General features: G+C 43.8%; 1 protein-coding gene across 1 annotated transcript in view; it reads right to left on the reverse strand.

Annotated features, from left to right (window-relative positions):
• Positions 1-20,321, reverse strand: part of UBE2QL1 (ubiquitin conjugating enzyme E2 QL1) — a 90,949-nt gene that overhangs the window by 68,963 nt on the left and 1,665 nt on the right. The window lies entirely within an intron of this gene.

Below are 20,321 nucleotides of genomic sequence, written 5' to 3' on the forward strand. Positions count from 1 at the left end.
CAGCCGGTAACAGTATGGGACTGATGGAGTAACTGAGCAGTGTACTCAGCCGGTAACAGTATGGAACTGATGGAGTAACTGAGCAGTGTACTCAGCCGGTAACAGTATGGGACTGATGGAGATAACTGAGCAGTGTACTCAGCCGGTAACAGTATGGGACTGATGGAGATAACCTAGCAGTGTACTCAGCCGGTAACAGTATGGGACTGATGGAGATAACTGAGCAGTGTACTCAGCCTTAAACAGTATGGGACTGATGGAGATAACTGAGCAGTGTACTCAGCCTTAAACAGTATGGGACTGATGGAGATAACCTAGCAGTGTACTCAGCCGGTAACAGTATGGGACTGATGGAGATAACTGAGCAGTGTACTCAGCCTTAAACAGTATGGGACTGATGGAGATAACTGAGCAGTGTACTCAGCCTTAAACAGTATGGGACTGATGGAGATAACTGAGCAGTGTACTCAGCCTTAAACAGTATGGGACTGATGGAGTAACTGAGCAGTGTACTCAGCCGGTAACAGTATGGGACTGATGGAGTAACTGAGCAGTGTACTCAGCCTTAAACAGTATGGGACTGATGGAGTAACTGAGCAGTGTACTCAGCCGGTAACAGTATGGGGCTGATGGAGATAACTGAGCAGTGTACTCAGCCTTAAACAGTATGGGACTGATGGAGATAACTGAGCAGTGTACTCAGCCGGTAACAGTATGGGACTGATGGAGTAACTGAGCAGTGTACTCAGCCTTAAACAGTATGGGACTGATGGAGTAACTGAGCAGTGTACTCAGCCGGTAACAGTATGGGACTGATGGAGTAACTGAGCAGTGTACTCAGCCGGTAACAGTATGGGACTGATGGAGTAACTGAGCAGTGTACTCAGCCGGTAACAGTATGGAACTGATGGAGTAACTGAGCAGTGTACTCAGCCGGTAACAGTATGGGACTGATGGAGATAACTGAGCAGTGTACTCAGCCGGTAACAGTATGGGACTGATGGAGATAACTGAGCAGTGTACTCAGCCGGTAACAGTATGGGACTGATGGAGATAACTGAGCAGTGTACTCAGCCGGTAACAGTATGGGACTGATGGAGATAACCTAGCAGTGTACTCAGCCGGTAACAGTATGGGACTGATGGAGATAACTGAGCAGTGTACTCAGCCTTAAACAGTATGGGACTGATGGAGATAACTGAGCAGTGTACTCAGCCTTAAACAGTATGGGACTGATGGAGATAACCTAGCAGTGTACTCAGCCGGTAACAGTATGGGACTGATGGAGATAACTGAGCAGTGTACTCAGCCTTAAACAGTATGGGACTGATGGAGATAACTGAGCAGTGTACTCAGCCTTAAACAGTATGGGACTGATGGAGATAACTGAGCAGTGTACTCAGCCTTAAACAGTATGGGACTGATGGAGTAACTGAGCAGTGTACTCAGCCGGTAACAGTATGGGGCTGATGGAGACAACTGAGCAGTGTACTCAGCCTTAAACAGTATGGGACTGATGGAGATAACTGAGCAGTGTACTCAGCCGGTAACAGTATGGGACTGATGGAGTAACTGAGCAGTGTACTCAGCCTTAAACAGTATGGGACTGATGGAGTAACTGAGCAGTGTACTCAGCCGGTAACAGTATGGGACTGATGGAGTAACTGAGCAGTGTACTCAGCCGGTAACAGTATGGAACTGATGGAGTAACTGAGCAGTGTACTCAGCCGGTAACAGTATGGGACTGATGGAGTAACTGAGCAGTGTACTCAGCCGGTAACAGTATGGGACTGATGGAGATAACTGAGCAGTGTACTCAGCCGGTAACAGTATGGGACTGATGGAGATAACTGAGCAGTGTACTCAGCCGGTAACAGTATGGGACTGATGGAGATAACCTAGCAGTGTACTCAGCCGGTAACAGTATGGGACTGATGGAGATAACTGAGCAGTGTACTCAGCCTTAAACAGTATGGGACTGATGGAGATAACTGAGCAGTGTACTCAGCCTTAAACAGTATGGGACTGATGGAGATAACCTAGCAGTGTACTCAGCCGGTAACAGTATGGGACTGATGGAGATAACTGAGCAGTGTACTCAGCCTTAAACAGTATGGGACTGATGGAGATAACTGAGCAGTGTACTCAGCCTTAAACAGTATGGGACTGATGGAGATAACTGAGCAGTGTACTCAGCCTTAAACAGTATGGGACTGATGGAGTAACTGAGCAGTGTACTCAGCCGGTAACAGTATGGGACTGATGGAGATAACTGAGCAGTGTACTCAGCCTTAAACAGTATGGGACTGATGGAGTAACTGAGCAGTGTACTCAGCCGGTAACAGTATGGGGCTGATGGAGATAACTGAGCAGTGTACTCAGCCTTAAACAGTATGGGACTGATGGAGATAACTGAGCAGTGTACTCAGCCGGTAACAGTATGGGACTGATGGAGTAACTGAGCAGTGTACTCAGCCTTAAACAGTATGGGACTGATGGAGTAACTGAGCAGTGTACTCAGCCGGTAACAGTATGGGACTGATGGAGTAACTGAGCAGTGTACTCAGCCGGTAACAGTATGGGACTGATGGAGTAACTGAGCAGTGTACTCAGCCGGTAACAGTATGGAACTGATGGAGTAACTGAGCAGTGTACTCAGCCGGTAACAGTATGGGACTGATGGAGATAACTGAGCAGTGTACTCAGCCGGTAACAGTATGGGACTGATGGAGTAACTGAGCAGTGTACTCAGCCGGTAACAGTATGGGACTGATGGAGATAACTGAGCAGTGTACTCAGCCGGTAACAGTATGGGACTGATGGAGATAACTGAGCAGTGTACTCAGCTTTCTCGGTCAGTCCTAAAAGAGAGAGCAATATTGCGCATGCCGGAGGGGGGCCTCTATGTGCACCTTGCACAAAACTGTGCATATGACTCTTCTCAAATCTGAAGTAAAATTTGTGGCCTAAGGAATTTGTTGAACAACATTAATTTGCTAAGTAAAAACAGAAAACGTCAATACTTTTTTGTGCGAAATCGCATATTGCAAAAATGTTACAAAGTTTCGGAGCTTTTTATGTCACTTTTCTGGCATAAATGCTTTGATGAATCGGGGCCTATGTGCCTTGGCTGACAAGGCCAATGCAGGTCACTGGTGGCTTCTCCCCATCTCATTTGATTTAATGGCCTCTTCCTAAGCACAAACATAGGTGTAGACATGCCAGCCTAGGGGAACGTGGAGAGGAGAAGCCAATAATGTGGAGTATTTAAAAAAACCTGGCTGAATAAGAGTCATGAATGACAACGATGTAGGGATATATTATTCAGAAAGGATAGGGAAAAATAAAAAGAGGGAGGTCTGTGTTGTAAAATCCAACTAGCAACCTGTGCTAATGAGTGTGGAGTCATTATGAGTAGATATCCATGGGGCTGACATTAATGGCAAGTTTGCTGGAGTTTGCTTTAAATCTCTTGACATAGATGACGAGAGGATGAAATGCTGTAACAAATGGAAAAGTCCATATTATGAGGGTTATGAATTCTCCCGACACTTTATTGAGACATATGCCGGCGTCACACGGGACGATCTATCGTGCGATCGCAAGAGCGATCGTACCAGCCCCCGTCGTTTGTGCGTCACGGGCAATTAGTCGTCGTCACACTACTTACCTCCCGAATGACCTTGCTGTGGGCGGCAAACATCCTCTTCCTGAAGGGGGAGGGACGTTCGGCGTCACAGCGACGCCACACAGCGGCCGCCCAATAGAATCAGGTGGAGATGAGCGGGACGTAACATCCCGTCCACCTCCTTCCTTCCGCATTGCCGGCGGGACGCAGGTAAGCTGTTTTCGTCGTTCCCGGGGTGTCACACGGAGAGATGTGTGCTACCACGGGAACGATGAACAACCATAGCACAGAAGGAGGACCGACTTTTTGAAAATAAACGACATGTCAACGAGCATCGATAAAGTGAGTATTTTTGCTCGTTCACAGTCGTTCCTAGGTGACACACATTACGATATGTCTAACAATGCTGGATGTGCGTCACTAACGACGTGACCCCGACGACATATCGCCCGATATATCGTACCGTGTGACGCCAGCAATAGAGTCTGTTGGTTGTACTAAAAACTGTACATTTTAATCTTGATATACAATAAAAAATGTACTGTGTTTGCCAGAAAAATCGAGGTAAATACTTTTATGACCCCAATAAAGATAAAAGTATCACTCATACCATACTTTTGTCTTTTTATGGGTATTAAAGTATTTACATTAAGTTTATATCCAAAATTCCAAACAACTATTTCTTTCAGATACTCGATAAACCAACGAAAGGAAATAATTCGCTGGATCTGGTCCTGTCAAACAGACAGGATCAAATAACAGATTTGCAGGTCAAGCGAGAGCAAATCAATGACCTGAGGGTTCAGTAAAAGCATTCCAGGTTTTCAAAGACATCTATAGGAAATGTGAAAGAAGAAATCAAGGTAGCAACATTAGTTAAAAAAACAAAAAACAAATTGCAAATGAAATTAAAATAAATATTATATGGTCACAAAAAGAACAGTGAATGGTTTAAAAAAAAAAAAGGATTAGCTGTTTTTTTTCTTATTAAAAATATAAGTATAAAACACATAAATTAATAAAATCTGCTTTATAGGGTAGAATGACTCATGCATTTATCTATACCACATTACCTATATACTATACTACGGTAGCAATAGTACCTGGGCGTTGCCCAGGATAATATCTGTCTCTCTGTCTCTTTCCCAGTCTCTGTCTGTCTGTGTCTGTCTGTCTGTCTGCCTTTTTTCCTGTCTGTGTGTCTGTCTCTATCCATGTCTGTGTCTGTCTCTGTATCAGTCTCTCTCTCTTTCCCCGTCTGTCTCTTTCCCCATCTGTCTCTTTCCCCATCTGTCTCTTTCCCCGTCTGTCTCTTTCCCCGTCTGTCTCTTTCCCCGTCTGTCTCTTTCCCCGTCTGTCTCTTTCCCCGTCTGTCTCTTTCCCCGTCTGTCTCTTTCCCCGTCTGTGTCTGTCTGTGTCTGTCTGCCTCTGTCTGTCTCTCTCTTTCCCTGTCTGCCTCTTACTCTGTCTGTGCCTATGTCTGTCTGTCTTTCTATCGATCTCCCCACCGACAGCTTATTACCTCAAACAAACTTCTTATGCTATGAATGTCCTTTGTGCCTATAGCAACCAATCACAACTGCTATTATTAACCTTTAGCTCGCAGCTCCATTTACTGTAATGGCGGCAGATTTTTTGGAGAGTAACTAAAGCGCGGGGTTAAATTTTCCCGTCAAAACAGTCTAATACGATCCCTGAGTCACATGGGGCGTCTGTACAAAATTTCATGATTATAAACGCGATGGTGCGGATTCCTTTAGCGGACACATACACATAGCTTTATATATTAGATAGATGGCAAAAAAAAAAAATCTGATAATATAGGTTCACTAAAAGATGACAAGAGGAATATAATTGTACATAACAAGCATTAGTCTAGAGATAGTAATTGGTGATGGGTGAACCCAAACTGTAAAATTCAGGATCCGTACCTGATACCTAGTATCCGTGCACTGACCCCAAACACGGACTTCTCAAGGAACTCCAGGTAACTATCAGGATTCGGCCACCCAGATAATTAAATAAAAAAGATAGGGAATAAAACAAGAGTGTTACACTTACCAAGACCCCTGCGCTCCTTTAACACTACTTCCGAGGCCGCCCATTACCCTCATACATATTAATTACTTCCCCCACCCACCGGCAGTCCTGGCATCTCTAATTGGTTGCATTCAGACCGTGCCCCCACTCTGTGTGACAGTGTGTCTGACTGTTTGGAATCATACATGCTGTCTTTGTCACTATAGTGGTGCAAAAATAAATAAAAAAACAAACTTGCGTAGGGTCTATCTGTATTATGATATCCAGCACAAATAAAACATACGGCTACAGGCTGCAGCCCCAGCCAGCTTTTTTGAACTAATTAAAACAAATAATTTTTAGAAAATGGTGTGCGCTCCCCTTCAATTTTGATACCCAGCCATGCTAAAGCTGACAACTTGGGTCTGGTATTCTCAGGCTGAGGAGACCCATGGTTATTGGACTTTCCGAAGCCTAAAACTAGCAGCCTGCAGGCACCCAGAATTGTCGCACCCATTACATGCGACAATTCCGGCATTTTACCCAGCTCATCCTGATTGCCTTGCTGTGGTGACAATTGGAGTAATATGAAGGGTTAATGACAGGTGACAGCTGCCACTACACCCTAGATTAGTAATGGGAGACATCTATGAGACCCACCCATTACTAATCTGTAATTAAAAAGAAATAAACACAAACACTGCAAAAATCCTGTACTTAAAAAAAAAAAAAGTGATTTTCTGCCAGGAGATGGAGGTCTGAGGTGAGGTTACGGAGATCAATGAGGTCACCTGAGGTCAGTTAACCAGTGTTCACAGGTGGGGCACTGTGGGAACCTCCAGCCATGACCGCACATAAACTCACTGATGTCACCGCTCACAGCTGCTGCTAAGTCAGTCTCTGCCTGCAGCCGCAGAGGGCAGCAATATTCTGTACCCATGCGCTGCGACTGCAGGATGTAGCAGAGCCAGTATCTATACTATTATTTGGCTGGAGGGAGCCCAATAACCATGGATTTTCCCAGCCTGGGAATACCAGCCCTAGCTATCAGCTTTACCATGGTTGGATATCAAAATTGGGGGAGACAACATGGCATTTTTTAAAATTATATATTTAAATATTTTTTAAAAATCCACAAGCGGGTCTTCTTATTTTGATATACACAAAAGATAACGCACACAGCTGGAGGCTGCAGCCTGTAGCCGTATGCTTTATCATGGCTGGGCATCATAATTTGGGGGGACCCTACACAATTTTTTTTCATTTACTTTTACACCATTTTAGAGGCTCAGAAAACATGTGTGATTCCAAGCAATTGCACCAGCTGACTGCAACCAATAAGAGACGCCAGAACTACCGATAGGCGGAGGAAGCAGTGAATATGTATGAGGGTAAAAAGCGGCCCAATAAGTAGTGTTACAGCCACGCAGGAGACTCTAAGTATATCGCTCCTGCTTTAATCCCACTAGCCCTTTCTACCACCATTTTAAACTTATACTTATATGAGGATCAGTGTCAAGGCAAGTATTAGGGATTAATTCTGGTCCCAAACAGTTTTTTTAAAAAAAAAAAAATCCAGTTGTATCCGCTCATCCTGAATATCTGCAGATTCACCCATCTCTAACAGTAACTTATTCCCGACATGTAGTAGTAAGTCACATGTTGACTGCTGTGTGTAAGAAGTGCACTGAGAAGCTAACGTAAGACCAACCATATCTGAGAGATGTCGTCTGTGACATACAGCCAGCATTTTTCTATAGAAACAGCTTCATCAATGGAAGAAAACATTTACGTGTCTCAGAAAACGGCAACTTCCCTTCCCATTTTTTTTTCAAAATTTCTAATATTTTTTTGTCACCACTTAGAAAAAAAAGGTGCAAAACTACACATGCTTGGTATCCCCGCAATGATACTGACCTGGAAAATCATGTCACCTACATATTTTTAATGAAGAATGAAAAACGTAGTAACAAAACCTCATAAACGATTGTGGAATCATCTGTTTCACAATTTAATTTACTTTTTCCTGTTTTCCAGTGCAATGTATGTAAAGCAGGGGTGGGACTCAGCCGGTTCTGTCCGGTTCGGGCGAACCGGTTGTTAAAATAGCAGCTGGTTCCCCGAACCGGCAAGAAACGGCTCAGGCGATCTGGTTCCCTGTATTCATTTGTGTTAGTGTCTTTAAGAAACTAACACAAATGAATCCCCGTACCTCCGTACGCACCGCACTTCCGGGTTCAGTGGAGCCTGTCTGCTCCCTGACCTGGCGTGCAGCGACGCGCTGATGCTGCAGAGCTCACGGCAGCGTGGTGAGGTAGCTCCTCCTGCTACCGCCTGTCAGAGTGCCGCGGAGGACGGAAGACAGAGGAGAGGCCGCCGATGCTTGGAGCAGATAAGCGTTCATAGAGCCGAAGATGCAGGGAGCAGGGAGAGGAGCTGCATAAAGATGGGAACTATGTGGAAGAGGAGCTGCATAAAGATGGGAACTATATGGGAAGAGGAGACCACATAGATGAGAACTATATGGGGAGAGGAGGCTACATAGATTGGAACAATATGGGGAGAGGAGCTGCATAGAAGGGAACTATATGGGGAGAGGAGGCTACATAGATTGGAACAATATGGGGAGAGGAGCTGCATAGAAGGGAACTATATGGGGAGAGGAGGCTACATAGATTGGAACAATATGGGGAGAAGAGGCCGCATAGATGGGAATTATATGGGGAGAGGTGGCCACATAAAGATGGGAACTATATGGGAAAAGGAGCCATATGGTACAGGACCTGCAGGGGAAAAGGAGCACATGGGATGAGATCTGCTGGGGAAAGAGGCCATAATGGGATGAGATCTGCTGGGGAAAGAGGCCATAATGGGATGAGATCTGCTGGGGAAATAGGCCATAATGGGATGAGATCTGCTGGGGAAAGAGGCCATAATGGGATGAGATCTGCTGGGGAAAGAGGCCATAATGGGATGAGATCTGCTGGGGAAAGAGGCCATAATGGGATGAGATCTGCTGGGAAAGAGGCCATAATGGGATGAGATCTGCTGGGAAAGAGGCCATAATGGGATGAGATCTGCTGGGAAAGAGGCCATGATGGGATCTGCAGGGGAAAGAGGCCATAATGGGATGAGATCTGCTGGTGAAAGAGGCCATGATGGGATCTGCAGGGGAAAGAGGCCATAATGGGATCTGCAGGGGAAAGAAGCCAAGATGGGATCTGCAGGGGAAAGAAGCCATGATGGGATCTGCAGGGGAAAGAAGCCATGATGGGATCTGCAGGGGAAAGAGGCCATAATGGGATGGAATCTGCAGGGGAAAGAGGCCATAATGGGATATGCAGGGGAAAGAAACCATGATGGGATCTGCAGGGGAAAGAAGCCATGATGGGATCTGCAGGGGAAAGAGGCCATAATGGGATGGAATCTGCAGGGGAAAGAGGCCATAATGGGATATGCAGGGGAAAGAAACCAAGATGGGATCTGCAGGGGAAATAAGTCATGATGGGATACGCAGGGGAAAGAAGCCATGATGGGATATGCAGGGGAAAGAAGCCATGATGGGATATGCAGGGGAAAGAAGCCATGATGGGATATGCAGGGGAAAAAAAGCCATGATTGGATATGCAGGGGAAAGAAGCCATGATGGGATCTGTAGGGGAAAGAGGCCATAATGGGATGGGATCTGCACAGGAAAGAGGCCATAATGGGATGGGATCTGCTGGGAAAAGAGGCCATAATGGGATGGGATCTGCAAGGGAAAGAGACCATGATGGGATCTGTAGAAGGACAGGAGCCACATTGGATGGGATCTGCACTGGAAAAGCAGGGGAAAGAAGCCATGATGGGATATGCAGGGGAAAAAAGCCATGATTGGATATGCAGGGGAAAGAAGCCATGATGGGATCTGTAGGGGAAAGAGGCCATAATGGGATGGGATCTGCACAGGAAAGAGGCCATAATGGGATGGGATCTGCAAGGGAAAGAGACCATGATGGGATCTGTAGAAGGACAGGAGCCACATGGGATGGGATCTGCACTGGAAAAGCAGCCACATGGGATGGGATCTGTATGGGGAAGGTTGTCCGTTCCAATTTTAGCAGGGCTCCTTTAGTAATAATTTTTAAAAATTGTAGAAAAACCCGTTTAATACAATATGGCTGACAGTGACTGGAACAACAGGTGCTGGACAGGGGAGTGAAGGTATAGGAGGGTAAGGCTCCTTTCACATTGTGTTTTACCTTCCGCTCACAGGTCCCGTCGGAGCATCCGTCCGAACCGCCCCTCCCCCACTCTGCAAAGCGTGTTCCGGACGCATGCGCCCGACAGGACCATTCACTGTTATGGAGCGCACTACGTTAGCGTGTGCTCTGTTTGTGCCATTTTTTGCATATATACGTTTCTGCAGACGGACACCCGAACGTAGTGGAGTGGGGTGAGTGGGGGAGGGGCGGTTCGGACGGATGCTCCGACGGGACCTGTGAGCGGAAGGTAAAACGCAATGTGAAAGGAGCCTAAGAAGGGGAAAGAGATTTTACTTTAAATTACTTGTATTTTTTGGTTGAGGAAAGTGCGTGATAATGGGTGTGGCTAACAAAATGGGTGTGGTTTTCAAATGGGCGGAGTTTACAGAGAACCTGTTGTTAAAAATTTGAATCCCACCCCTGATGTAAAGTGAATTAGGTCACTCAAAACTATAATTCACCCAGTAAAAAACAAGTGGGCATTTGTCTATGATGGCAAAATAAATGAATAAATGACTTAAAAAAGTAGTGGAAAGATCAGAAAAATACAAAAACGAAAATTTACCCTGTCATGAAGAAGTTGAACATGTACATTTCATCTGTTTTTATCAAAGAGCAGCAAGTGCCAGATAATATTCAGCAAGAGTGCAATTAGGTTCACCATCATCACTAACCTAACACCAGAAAAATATGGCTGCACATGAGCAAATCATTCCTATGCAGAACGGTTTAACATTGAAAGTATAGGAGTAACGTTATAATTTCATTTTCCAAATCCATACCACAAAAAAAAGGATGACACAAGTTTTTAAAACATACACACGGATGGGTAAAACAGACCAAGGCACATGTATATATTTTTTTATACAGATGTGTGCACAGGGTCTTAGAAAGGGTCAGAATCACAAGATCAGAGGGTGGCTGACATGGTACTGATATTTAACAGGGTGGATCCATCCATTATTGATATCAGCGGTGTACAACATTTTTGAAGGTACTAGAAGAGATGACCTTCAAAAGTATACACGGTAGGAGAGAACAGTATAACAAGCAGCATTATTCTCTGAAAGATGACTCGTGTCTAACCAACATGTTGGGTTTTTATGAAGAGGAATATGCAAATCTGGATATTGGTATTTTGGTTGATGTGATTTAATACTGTGCCACATAACAATCTTAAAACTGAAGCTCCAGAAGCAAGGACTAGAGGAAACTATATTGAGATGGGTAAGGAATTGGCTAAAAGATAGGAAACAAAGAGTAGTCATAAATGGGATAAAGTCAACAATAGGGGATAGTTATATTAATGACCTTGAGGCCACAGTCTTATTGTTGCATATACACATAATGGAAATATACTCGAGACTACAGAACAGGAGGAGGACTTGAGTATTCTGGTTACAAGTAGAGATGAGTGCACCCGCGGAAATTCGGTTCGGCAGGTTCAGCTGGACTTTAGATAAAGTTCGGTTTAGGACCTGTACTTGACCTGAACCCCAATGGTTCACTAATCAAGTCACAAGTCACTAATTGGGCAATTTGGGTCTCTGCCCACATACAGCCAGCCATAAACAGATCACTTCCGGGAGAGGGTGAGCAGAGTTTTTCCATTTTTGTTTTCTACACACTACATAAGATTATGCTGTTGCTACCCTGCAAATGTGTAACGCCTGCCTGGATCAACAGACTCAGATGGGATGTAATGGACAGGCTAGAGGGAAGCCACTCACCAAGCAGGACCCCCAGAACCCTGAAACCCTTTAACCCCTATACAGAGATTTGGAATTACACAGGGCCCTGGAGATCACTACCTGTGGAAGGCTGCAGTCCGATGAGAGTAGTCGTCAGGCAGGGTCAAACCAGGAATAGCAGAACAGGGACAGAATCAGCAGGCAAGGACGTAATCAAAAAACGTAGCAGAGGTCAAATCCGGATTAGGCAGCAAGGTACAAAACAGCAGGCAGAAGGGTAGTCAGAAAACACGCAGAAGTCAGCACACAGGAATCACAAAACAGAATAGGGCGGATCAGGATCCAGGAAATCAGAACTATCTCTGGCAGAGGTCAGCAGACAGGAGGGGAACTAAGAAGAGTGTGGTGTCTTCCCATTGGCTATAGCTGAACGCTGGCAACTTCAGCTGGAAGACACACGCCACCCACAGTCAGCCAGTGGTACTGCAGATCCCACGATAACCCAGCCCAGTGGATGATCAGAGCCTGCGACCACCGGTGCCGCTGGCATCGACTCCTCTCACATCACCAGCACCATCCACGGCAGGAACACGGCGTCGCCTGGCGATTGGAGCAGAAGTCGCTGGAGCGGACTCCGGTGGTGACGTAACAAAATGGCTCGCATTGGGCTGAGCACCAGGCGTACCGAGCACAGCGCTGCTCGCACGAGTGGTTTTCATACACACCCGAAGTCTGCTTTTTTTTGTAAAGTCTGTGTTTGGTAGGAACACCGAACCTCAGGTTTGCTCATCTCTAGTTACAAATAAACTGAGCAGCAGCACTCAATGTCAAGCAGCAGCTGCTAAAGCAAACAAGATTTTAGGTTGTATAAAAACAGGACTAGATCCCGTGATCCCAACGTATTGTTATCCTTCTATAAATCACTTGTAAGGCCACATCTAGAATATCGTATAAGTGATTAAAGCCTCCCATATGATGAGAGGTTGTAATAGTTTTTTAGCTTACAAAAAGACGTCTCAGAGGAGATCTCATTTATATGTATAAATGTATGTGTGGTCAATATAAAGGACTGGCACATGACTTATTCCTTCCAAAGACCTTACATAGGACCAGAGGGACTAATACATTATCTGTCAGTGGTATAGTAACAGGTACAAAACACTATTATGCTAATAATCAAGCTAAAAAGTATACCAAAAAAGCTTTTTATCTTATTTTATAACAAAGGAATAAAAATTGAACATTAATAATGCATTATTATGTAAAAGAAAATAAAATAATACAGGTATCGCTGTGTTCAGATGGTACTCATAAAATGGACACTATAGCACATCCCTCAAAAAAGCAAGCCTTGAGTGCCATAACAACAAACCCAAAAGAAAAATCCCCCAAAAATTGAACAGGTGCTTTTTTTTTCTATTAGATCCTCTCTTTCTAAAATACCGTTTTGGCAATGCATTGCATGTTCTTGAAACTAGTGCCCTTACATGGTACAAATGGCCCTGCTAAAATTACAAACCCTTGTAAGCCTGTCAATGTAAAAATATAAACAATGCATTAAAAAATAAATAAATAAAAGGTCATAGAGGCCAAATCTGATGGTGGTAATAAGGGTTATATATAGTGTTACTAAAATAGTCTTCAATTTTACTATTTATTTTGCACTTGGTGATTCTTACTTAGAAAGAAGCAGCCGTGTATTTATAGACGTTTTTAATGGTGCATCATATTTACACTTTATACTTTTACTACATCTCGTAACCTTAAAGGCAATAAATAAGGAGAAGGGTTTTCATTTATCGGACACTTCCCGGATAGACAAATACACATTCACTAGTCAGTGATACCAGACCATGTTTGACACTTTATAGCCAGACAATCAATGAAGAATGCATCGGTACAGTAAAGGGATAGAAGGCAAAGGGAGTTTTGACATTTACTGTTGTGATGAGCAGAGATACAGAAGGTGGCAGTCATGAGTGTGGCACGGCCTGATGTGATCTCAAAGGGGATATGGGATCAGACGGTCACAGCGTATTATTGATCGCAGATCTGCTTTAGTGCCCGCTCATCATTTACCCTGAATTTGAGCATATTTAATTCAATCTGATATTGAAGGAGTTAAGGTTCATTCCTATCCTGCAGCATTCTAACAGGTAGTTGTAACTTTGGTTGTAGCCACTCCATACTGCGATAAATATCCACTCCTTACTATGCCGGCTATAGCTCATACCTATGCTTTCTATGTTATAAAACACATCACTGCTTAGCTGTGGTGTTGTTCTATTGCAGTTGTAACGTTTCTTGGTGAAGAAATCCAGGAGCGCTTTTTAGTATGTCCTTCACCACCCATTTGTCTTACCTTCCTCATGTTGTATTACTGCAGTGGCGTAATTAGCATCTCGCTGGTCTTCACTAGTCAGGGTGAGTTTAAGGCCAGCAAGGGCCTAGGTACGTGATTGGCGCACGGGGGTGGTGAGGGAAGAACCTATATAGAGATGTAAGGGAGTACAGGGATTAGCCTCAGGTGAGTGTTAGGAGGTGACCCCGCTCCCTTCGCCATAGCGCCTGGGTCTTCCGTTGTATTGTTTCCCTGGTGTACCCTCTGTGTTGTGCCATTCGCTGGGTGTCTGCCCTCCCCCCGGTGTGACAGTGGAGGACCCTCACCATGACTGGGTGACAACGCTATTAGCCCTATAAAACCTAAGATGACCAACAACAACTTTCTCTTCTAGAAGCTGAATTCAGGATCAAGAGCCCATAAACAGGGCTACGAGCCCATACATTCCAATTTTCTGGCTGAATGTATATAGTTAAAAAGGACAACCCAGTTATATGGAAAAAATGTATTTTAACTCCTTTTTCACTAAAGAAGGCATTTAACAGGCAGCATGCCTTCACAGCCTTGATTTTACCTGGGAAGCAGCAAACTACTAGCCTCTGAACAATAATTCTTTTTTATTTCTGCTGAAAACCCACATGACAAGTCTTATACAAAGCTCCGAAAACCTAAAACAACACAGGAATAAAAGCTCTACAAAGGCCAACTGAGAAGAAAAGCCCATTTCCATTTTGTCAGGATTTCAGTATGCCAGCAGTGAAGTATTACCCTGATGTGGAAATGCCATTTTATCACTACTATTGTGCAAATGATAGCAATTATGAAAGGTAAAGCTGCTGGAGATTAGATGCCTAACCTGATCTCAGAGTGAAAGCGAAATTGGGGTAATATGCTCCAGTGATTGTAACAGAACACCAGGACCGATGCCAAAATGTAATAGATAATTGCTGGAAATGGAAAGACACTAGACCTTGCCAACAATGAAATGGGGTTAATTTAAATAAATAAACACCTCAAAATCCTGTCTCTATTACATTGGTATCAGGACAGAAGTCTCTTGATTATTAGAAATTTGTATACGAAATGACGCTGAGCAAATGACACTCATAAGAAAGCCATTTTTTTTTTTTTTTACTCAAAAGTATTTCTATTTTATTTTTTGAAAATAGGCATGAATCCTATTGAATTATATTGATATATTTTTATTTATTATAGTTGGCCGTCACATGCCAACTAGCATCTTATCTGCTTCTCTCACTGCTCTATTAAGGCCAGAGGATGAGACGCTAGTTGGCATGTGACAAGTATGCAAATAGCCAAATCCTAGTGCGTGTGAGGCCCCCTTCACACGTCCAAGTCTCCGGTACGTGCTAGGTCCGTGCCCGTATGTACCGGAGACACGGGCACACGTATACGTATACGTTGTCGTAGGTCCTGCAATGTTGGTGGAGGGGTCGCATACACCTGCTGTTTGATGTGATCTCACAGAAAGAAGTCCAATGGAGTAAGGTCAGGTGAGCGTGGAAAGTCTCCATGAGGTATTGCTTCACGTCCGCAGCCTTGTGAGTTTTACACGTTCTAATCATAGCATTTCTGTATGCAAGGTGTCGATTTGTATTGAATTGATGATGCCCTACAACTTTGTAATTCACTTTTTTCTCGATCTCCTTCCATTTTCGAGATAAAAATGCTAACTCCGTTTTTTTCCACCAGGTGGTGCTATAGGTGGTTTCATTGCGTAGCGCATGGCTACTTTACTGTACCTAGACACCACTTCTATGCCTATAGCTGCCGCCGTTCTCAAGTTAATGGTGGTGGACAGGATATGGGTGGACACACTGTATAATAGGCAGCTGCCACAATTTTTTTTATGTAGAAAATACCCCTTTTGGCCACGTTCGCACGTTCAGTATTTGGTCACTATTATACATCAGTATTTGTAAACCAAAACCAGGAGCAGGACAATCAGAGGAAAGGTATAATAGAAACACGGGCACCACTTCTGTATGTTTTACACATTCCTGGTGTTGACTGATATAAAATACTGAACAAATACTCAACGTGTTAACGTGGCCTTAGGATGACTATAGGAGTCAATCTTTGTGTTCATCAGTACAAACCTTCAAATCATCCTGGATAAAGGGTCATTTTGACAACAAAAACAATTAGGGTATAAATTAATGACATAAACAATTTAGTAACTCCCCCCCCAACAGCCTCTTATAAGATAATGGAAAATGGAACAGCTGACTTTCCCTTCTTATTTCTTTCCTTTGTGGTCCTGGTTGGCTACCCTAAAGATCATTAGGCCAATATTGGCATCAGGCACAAAGAGCTATTGATAGAAGCCAGAAAAAAAGACAAAACACTATTTCGATTGCCCAACGGCACTGTAGACAAAGAAGGACATTAATAACAAGGGTATACCTCAGTGACAACCGGCGTAGGTGACGCAGTGTATGGAGTCTAACCCTCGCTTTCTGTATAAGATCTGTTTTATAGAAAGGATATTTGTCAAGATAATGAGGGGGCTTCTGCTACCAAGAACTACCCCCTTCCTGAGCTCCTTCCTATGAAAGATCACCGGTCACTGAAAACGTGTAATAATTTCAAGAAGGATTGTATTATTTTTTTTTACTACAGATTTAGCGCGCGCGCGCACACACACACACACACACACACACACACACACACACACACACACACACACACATATATATTGAAGTCCCTGGTATTAATAGCTGTAAATTTGGGGGCTCCTTATGCAAAATAGTGATGTTGGAATAGATTTTCGATGTGTATTTACATAATCTAAAACATACAATGTGCATTTTTTATTACTGTGTTTCCCCAAAAATAAGACAGGGTCTTATATTATTTTTTGGCTCCAAAATATGCGCTAAGGCTGGGGCCACACGGGCACTACTGCGATCCACTTGCATGAGACTCGGCTCGTGCTGGCAGTACAGCAGAGCCGAGTGTCATGCCTGTGTCCTTGCAACTGAGGTCCGTTCGTGCGAGCAGACCTCAGCTGCGGGGGGCGGGCCGGCACTCAGGAGGGGAGGGAGGGATTTCTCTCCCTCTCTACTGCGTAGCCGGCTATTGCCATTCTCGCACTGCACTAGCAGTACACCGGTGTACCGCGAGTGCAGTGCGATTTTTCTCTCGCCCCATTCACTTGAATGGGTGCGAGAGAAAGAGACTCAGCTTACAATCGCAGCATGCTGCGATTGTTTTCTCAGTCCGATTAGGGCTGAGAAAATAATCGCCCATGTGTGCTGACACACAGGCTAGAATTGGTCCGAGGGGAATGCGATGTTTAATCGCACTCCACTCGCACCGATTTTCTCGCCGTGTGGCTTAGCCCTTAGCTTATTTTCAAGGGATGTCTTATATTTCTTTGCTGTATTCTTTAAAGAGAATCTGTTCTTTTTTGCAGATCATACTAATACCTTGTTTCCTGAAATAGGGTTTGGGCACCCCTTTCAGGATATGTAAGTTGTATTGCTGTACGTTGACCTGTTGTGTTGCTGTAAGCCCTGGAAAATTTATAGTCGCACGCTGGTTGTTAATGCAAAATTAATTTTCACCCCTTCCCCCGCTAATAATCCCGCCCACCCCTCTGTGTCGGCGTCTGTGATTGGTGGTAATCAGAATGCCGTATTAATCGCCCGATGATCGCATCACAATCCTCAGACTGGCCGTTGACTCTTCTAACCTGAGAGTGACAGTGGCATAGAAATACATGCTGTCATGCTCCAATCAGGAGAGTAGAAGAGTCCGAAGATGGTGATGCGATCCTTGGGTGAGTCTGACTACAGCCAATCTTCGGACTCTTCTACTCTCCTGATTGGAGCATTACAGCATGTTTTTCTATGCCGCTGTCACTCTCAGGTCAGGAGAGTCAACGGCTAGTCCGAGGATTGTGATGCGATCCTCAGGTGACTAATACGCCATTCTGACTGCACCCAATCACAGACGTCGACGAAGAGTGGTGTGCGGGATTATAGGCGGGGCAAGGGGAGCAAATTAATTTTGCATTAATAGTCGGCGTGCGACTGTAAATTTTCTGGAGCTTACAGCAACACAATGGGCCAACTTATAGCAATAAAAAGGTACATATCCTGAAAGGGGGGCCCAAGCCCAATTTCCAGACACTATTAGTATCGTATGCAGAAATGAACAGCAACTGGGGCTTATTTTTGATGTAGGACTTACATTAAAAAAAAAAAAAGACCCCAAAAAATCCTGCTAGGGCTTATTTTTAGGGAAACACTGTATCTGATACTTTCCAATACTCATTTCTCCAAGACTATCTGTAAAATGATTCTGGTGTCTTGAGGTTACAATACGTCCAGTGGAGAGATTATTGCTTGGCTGCCAGAGTAGACTTTGTTTCATTTTCCCCATATATAATTTTCATTTCACTATGTGTTTTCCATAAATATTGACAGTGTATGTAACCTTTACCAAAATCTGCATTCACTTCACTCATCATGTAAAAGCTCCTACCCTATATCATCAGATCTACCTAGAAATTCCATATTAACTGTGTCCTAATCGCCCTTATAGGTAAAAATCCACATTTATAGTGATATTTCAAGGCGATGTGGTGTAATCTGTAAATCGATATGAAGGAATAGGGGAGCAGATGGCGGTGTAATAGGGCAGTATATATAAACACGACGCAGTCAATATACACAACAAAGACATCAGGTATACAAAGTGACCTCTACCTATTCCACAGTGTGCAGATACGTAGTGTTCTTGTGTCTCTATTATACTGGTACAAGATATATAAAAGGATGTAAATGTCATTTATAAGGTATTTTACCATTCAAGCTTTGCTTTAGTACCAGACCTATAGGTGAAGTTAGATATTTGGTCCAATTTCATAAACATTAAGAAGATAATGAGGGTTAGCCATTGTGATTCTCCACGTAACGCAGTGACCATCAATTATGGTTGAGTGCGCTTTCTTTGTAACACCAGCCTTTCCTTGGCTTGGGCGTTCAATGAACAAAAGTCCATTACAATGTATCAATTGCATTAGACATATCGTCAGCCGTGTTTGTGCTGCCGGCAATATAATAAGGGTGTATTATTTATAGTCATAACAAGCCTGTACTATATGATCAGCCGGTCTTCGGCTAAATAATTATTACAACAACAAAAACATGCAAATGTAACTAACAAAACAATGATGGGTTAAAGCAGCACTTTGGATCACCGGTGGTAGAAGTGCCGGAGGACAGCAAACCTTGCTCTACACAATATTCCTTTGGGCACTATAACCGCAATCTCACAAGCAGATGTGATCTGAAAATAAGTGACAAAGGCTAGACAATGAATTAAAACCTGAGGTCAGCAAATGGTCACTGGCTAATTCCCATCTTCCAACGTTGTGAAGCTCACTGATGATCTGAGAACAATGCTCTGGGCCCAATATCACATTAACACCTAGGGCACACACATTATTGTCCATGCGATTCCATCTGCTTACATTGAACTATAAAGGATGATGATGATATACCCTTAATAGAGATGCAGAAAATAGGCTGAGATTGCTCAGGAGGCTGTTTTCACCTGTCAAGGGTGCCATATTGTACAATGAACTGTACCATGGATGGCACTTCACTGGAAATCCTTTATAATGGTGCAGCTAACAGCAGTGAGTAAAGATCAGATGGCTCTGTTTAGAAGTATTAGGCTACTATATTACTATTTCTCCATAATACGCAAGGCTACTAGGACTATAGTACAACCTCAGTAATATCATGCCTAAATCTGAGCTGCCCATGACAGGCTATGGAACATATGGATAGCAAGTTTGGTGTATTTATGAAGGACACAGTGAGGACTAGATTTGCCCCACCACTGCCCATGACAGAATATGGAATATATGGATAAGCAAGTGTGCATCATTTATGAAGGACACAATGAGGACTAGACTTGCTCCACCACTGGCCATGACAGAATATGGAATATATGGATAAGCAAGTGTGCATCATTTATGAAGGACACAATGAGGACTAGACTTGCTCCACCACTGGCCATGACAGAATATGGAATATATGGATAAGCAAGTGTGCATCATTTAGGAAGGACACAATGAGGACTAGACTTGCTCCACCACTGCCCATGACAGAATATGGAATATATGGATAAGCAAGTGTGCATCATTTATGAAGGACACAATGAGGACTAGACTTGCTCCACCACTGGGCATGACAGAATATGGAATATATGGATAAGCAAGTGTGCATCATTTAGGAAGGACACAATGAGGACTAGACTTGCCCCACCACTGGCCATGACAGAATATGGAACATAAGTTTGGAGTATATAAGAAGGACACAGTGAGGACTAGACTTGCCCCACCACTGGCCATGACAGAA

The sequence above is a fragment of the Anomaloglossus baeobatrachus genome, chromosome 6, assembly GCF_048569485.1.
Source record: "Anomaloglossus baeobatrachus isolate aAnoBae1 chromosome 6, aAnoBae1.hap1, whole genome shotgun sequence".
Lineage (NCBI taxonomy): Eukaryota > Metazoa > Chordata > Amphibia > Anura > Aromobatidae > Anomaloglossus > Anomaloglossus baeobatrachus.